Source organism: Aquarana catesbeiana, linkage group LG01 (genome assembly GCF_042186555.1).
Source record: "Aquarana catesbeiana isolate 2022-GZ linkage group LG01, ASM4218655v1, whole genome shotgun sequence".
Classification (NCBI taxonomy): domain Eukaryota; kingdom Metazoa; phylum Chordata; class Amphibia; order Anura; family Ranidae; genus Aquarana; species Aquarana catesbeiana.
In genome coordinates, this window is record NC_133324.1 from 177451356 (window position 1) to 177457355 (window position 6000).

The following is a 6000-nucleotide window of genomic DNA, read 5'->3' on the forward strand; positions in this document are numbered from 1 at the left end:
AACAACCGCCGGGCAGACCTATCATAAATGGTATTCAATCTATCAATGCCAGGATAGGTGAATATGTTGATAAATTTTTACAGCCGTTAGTATCTCAAACTAGAGCATTTCTGAGAGATACGAAACACTTGATACAAATACTGGATTCCCTTGACTTAAAACGAGATCAAAAATATATCATTGCAACTGCGGATGTAGCTTCGCTATATACAGTTATCGATCATAGTGATGCAATAGAAGCATCCAAATGGGCTATGGACAAATTCAGCCATCTCATATCCAAACAAAAAAGATTTGTTTTAAGAAGCCTGGCGTTTGGAATACAGCACAATTACTTTTGGTATAAGGACAACTACTACAGACAATTAACTGGGATTGGAATGGGAGCTAAGTATGCTCCAAGTGTGGCCAATGTTTTTATGGCCAAGTGGGAGGATGAGGCAATCTTCTCAAATACCCCAGACAATATTGTGCTTTACAAAAGGTTCATTGATGATTGTATAGTAATATGGAAAGGTGACGAAGCTAGCTTAATACAGTTTTTTAACCAATTAAATATCAACCAAAAGAACATCAAGCTTGAATACGAAATAAGTGAAAAATAGTACACTTCTTAGATTTAGAAATACAGCTAGTAAACAATTCCATTAGTACTAGAACCTATTTTAAAACAGTGGAAAGAAATAGCTACATACCAGTGAACAGTTGTCACCATGAACCATGGCTTATCAATATTCCCAAGGGGCAATTCATACGGCTAAGAAGAAATTGCTCAGATAATAATGAATATCTGAAACAGGCACAATTGATGGGACAAAAGTTTGAAGACAAAGGATATAGCAAGGAATTCATAGCAGAAAAAATCAAGGAGATTAATCAAACCCCAAGGGAGGTTCTGATCCAGGATAAAATCAAAGATAATAAAGATAATAATGATATACCACTGATAATGAACTACAGCATTCAACATAAGAAAATGGAAAGAATCATCAGAAAACATTGGCCTCTTTTAAAATCAGATAAAACTCTCTGCAACATCCTACCGGATAAGCCTCGCTTCATTTATAGGCGAGTCCCCACATTAAGGGATCTAATTGCTAAAAACGTCCCGGAACCCCCCAAAAGATTGACGGAATTATCCTTTTTCCAGGGGAAAGGGTTCTTCCCCTGTAAAAGATGTTACGCTTGCATCAATACCCAACAAAATGGGCAAAAGTGTAACAAATTCACAGCAACAAGTACTGGCAATGAACATACTATTAAGGACTTGATATCGTGCAGGACGGAAGGAGTAGTATATGTTTTGCAATGCTCATGCTCACTACAATATATTGGTAGAACCAAGAGGCCTATGTGGAAACGCATAAGGGAACATATCCAGAACATCAAAAAATCTTTCCCTAAGCATAATGTCTCCAGACATTTTGCTATGCACCACAATAGTGACCCCAAACAGTTGAAATTTTGGGCGATTCAGAAATACAAGCCACATTGGAGAGGCTCAAATAAGATAAGGGAACTCAGTAAAAGCGAGTCTAAATGGATATTCCAGATGGGGACTCTTGCGCCAAATGGCCTAAACATAGAATTTGATCTTAATTGCTTCATATCAGATTTTTAATACGCTGTGATACTCTCAAGACATGCCTTATTAATTTTAAACATTTATTACATATATATTAAATTTTAAATTTTTAAATTTTAATTTATATTTTATTTCGTTGGTATTAATTGGTACGTAAATTTATTGTCTCTTTACACTTAATATCATAATAACGATAGTCTATATTTTAGTATTTATTTTAAATAAAATTAATTTTTATTATATATTTTTTAACATCATAGGGATCATATATTTGATTTTACTGTAAATGAGTGTATAGTATCAAATATTTGGGTTGTGCATCTAGTTCATTATGTATATCAATTTATTTAGTATTCTAATTTAATTTTTCAATATAAATTTTTTTGAAACATTGTTGCAATGGCGAACTAGTGGTGCAACAATGTAACCTTAATCTTTTATTTTAATTTTTTTATATTTTTTATATAATTTTCACTAGTGGATGTGAGTGTAATACGGGCCTATCCAATATGTTGCTAGTAACTACACAATATGGATCAATTGGTATTTTACTTGCGGAAGTACACATACATATTAGTGATTTTGCTATCTATCGCAGTATGTAATGACATGCGATCTGAGGTGTTAACATTGAATGTGTAGTAACACTATTTACCACTGGAGGGAGTTTCGTGACCACACTAATTAGGTCCATTTTTATGTTCTTATTTTTTATCTGGAAGTGTTCTATATTTGTTTGCAAACCTGTATTTATAAATATATGTTCCCCTTTTAATAATTTGTAAAACAATTAAATAAGGCTTAAGCCAAAATATTTACATGTCATTAGTAGCAGAAAGCAGTATGATGATCCAATGAACACAGCGCTGTCTCCATGGTAACCACAATGCCATAGGACTTAAATACAGAGGCCGTGGCTTCCTGGGTTTATCCTTGAAAAAGTCACGTGTCAGTGATGTAACGCGTGGGAGGAGCTTAGGACGTTCAGTGCTGCAATACACCTGAAGGTTAACAGCAGCTGTTTCTCTATGGGAAACCTCGTCCACAGAGGCTGACTGCAATCTGCTTATTTTGCTTCTAATAGACCGGGAGTGTGTGAGTGTATCTCTTGTCCCTGTTTTGCTTATGTACTATCTAGTAAGTTCACTGCACAATGATCTATTTTTTTTGTTTGCTTTGCATAAAACCTTTATCCTGAGAGCCGAATCACCAGCAGTGTAATTGCTGAAGTGGGATGCAAGAAAAACTAAATATCCTGGTACAAACTATTTAACCCAGTGAGTCAATCAATCTGGATTAAGGGAAGGAACTGTTTAAAAATTTTTTTTTTTTTTTTTTTTACTTTCTCCCACTATTTATCTCTGCCTGGACATTGTACTCAGAGTGTCATTATTATTTTATTTATACTCACCGTCACATCACCAATTTGAAGATTTATTTTGGCAATTTTAACACATGTATTAGCACCATAATTATTAATTTATTTTATTCACATGTATGCATTTTTTATTCCTGGATTTAAGCTTAGTCGCAGCAGCATATTGTGCACTATTTATTTAAAGCGCATCAATTTTATACTTAGTACTATTTGTTTGGTTATCTGATCACCCTATATTGATAGCAGCTTTAATTTACTGATTTTTTCATAGCACTAACTATATTGGTATATATATATTTTTAAGCACAATTTATTTATATCACACATATCTGTCCACATCAGCGCTTGGTTTTTATTCATTTTTTAGGTGGATTAGAACACCTGTCAAGTTTTTATTGTTGTCTTTGCCCCTTATTAAGGAGATCCCCCCCCTCTCCATATTTGTCCTGTTTACCGTTATCATTAAAAGTAAAAGCTGGGAAATCTTCCAATGGCACATAGATGGCCAAATGTAAATGACAGGGGTTTTTAACCCTCCCTTACTCCATCCAAAATGAAAAGTTGTGCCTATAGTTCTACCTAAAAGTGGATATAAACCTGATTCATGAAATCTGAGCTGGGCACATATATCTGCATTGTTTTCTTATCTCTCTTCTTCAAAGCCCTATGTCCGGTGGCTTTCTCCTGCTCCATTCTTCCGTTATCAGCATGATAACTTCTGACAAGTTCTCTGTCAACTGTGATAAAACCAGCCTCCAATCAGCTGTCTCACAGCGTATGGGAAGACTCCCCTCCCCCTGCTGGAAGAGAATATTCTAACAGGACGTGCACTTTCTAAACAGTATATAAAGCTGAAGACAGCAGATATACATGTAAAACTTGTAGGGAGATTTGCTTCATCTCTGTGTATTATCTGAGGCTGTTTACTTCACTGGGTTTACATCCACTTTAAGGTAAATAGACTGTGTAATTTGCAAGTTGCTTCAGAGCTTAGTAAATGAAGTAAGGCTTCACATTACAAAGAATACCCAAACACATATAAGGAAAATAAAAATAATTAACTTTTGCTTGTACATGATTGGATGATGGAAGTCAGCAGAGAACCCCCTCATTTACTAAGCTCTGGAGTAACTGCACGTGCAAAGTGCTCAGTCTGTGTGCCTTTAGTAAATCTACCCCATTACATGTATTGAAATATATCTGTTTTCTACAGTCATTTTGCCAGATTTTTGGAGTGTAAATACAAGCATATCCATCATTTGCTGTAAACCTCCCAATCACTCCAAACATAATACAATGTACATGCTTATCACAATGGTCTAATACCTTGTTAGAACATATATCATATGTAGTGGGGATACTTTACATATTCACACTTATTTTTAGAGATATCTTTTTCTCAAATATTCACAAGACAATCATCAATTTGAAGGTTTGACAGATGGATATCAGGGCGACACTTTCACGAACATCAGAGAATGACAATGGCTATTCTCTAACAAGAAAAAACAGACCTGTCCAAAGACATAGCAATGACTTCACCAAATATCACAGCAAATATTATTTTAAAGCAGGGTTTTCCTACGAGGGTTCCTCCAGAGGCTACCAGGGGAAGATAGCATCAAAAATTACACACATATATAAATGCCCTTCTTCCACCAATAAAAAAGGCAACATTGTATTTTTGTATTGGTGGAAGAAGGGTATTTACTGTATATATGGTTGTCATTTTTTATACTATTTTCATTCAATAATTGACATTTTAAAGATATTTTGTGTTTACATAATTGAACTTAGTTGTTTTTGATACACCACATGTGTCCTGTGAAAGCAGCTCCCCTTTGACTGGTATTCTAGTCACCTTTTTCATTTTTATTACATATGCTGCAGGGACTGCACTTACTTAGTGAGTTGGCATATTTCTATGGTTTAAACCATTTTACCTCTTTATTGGCAATTCTTCTAATTCTAATTCTTCTCTATTGTAGCATGAGATAAAATACTGCATGGTTTCATGAGATAAACACTATATATTTTAATGAAGTACTAAAATATTTTAGTAGCTTTTTTTATGAATTGCAAAAAATTTGGAAACGCTATGAACTATTTTAAAAAGGAAAATACTGCTTTGTGAATGGATCCCAAAATCTGTTATTTTTAGGAGTAACTGGCAAGAATCAAAGCATCGAAGGAGGGTATTTAAACAAAAGACTAGAAGATAGCGGGGGTCAGGCAGGCAGTAGACAGTTAACATTATCCAAAGACAATCCAAGATCAGGGCAGGCAGCAGAGAAGTGTAATCCAGAAACAGACTGAGATCAAAAGCAGGCAGGGGGTCCGTAACAGGAGAATTCAAGAACTAGGCTAGTCTTTCCTTGCTATACGCAAGGCAAGAAAGTGTAGGAAGCAAGTGAGATGCCCTGGACTTGTGATGCTTACTGTATATATTATGAATACGATTTAACCATCCATATGGGAGCCAGAGATTACCCTGGGTGCCCTAACAAGCACGGTGGTGAGGAGATCGTGGAGGTTTTACCCATACGCACATTGCCCCTTTGGGGTAATTGGATTTGGTGAGTGGGAACCCTTGAGGGGGAGCACAAAAGTCACCAAGAACATTGAGAGCACTCCAGTCACGGTTTTGTTTGAAGAAATTGAACACGTTTTTTGTAGAAATCTTATATAATTTATGGACTATGAACACTACACGATTATGTTTGATGTTTTGATTACATGCTTGAATTGATTTGTAGGGGTTGCAGTATATGGCATTGTACAGTGTAACCCTACTATGTTATATGTATGATATCTTTGATGGCACATCACTATTTATAGTTTTCACTCTTATTTAGTTTTAGAAGGAACTATATGCTAATCTGCACGGTATCTATCACAATTTACTTTATTACACAGAGAAGCTTACACTTTGGAGTAACTGAATGATGATTTCTATAACTCTCACTGGGTAATATTTATTTTGTAACTATCACACAATTTGGGCATATGAGGGACACGCTCACTAATTTAGACAGTA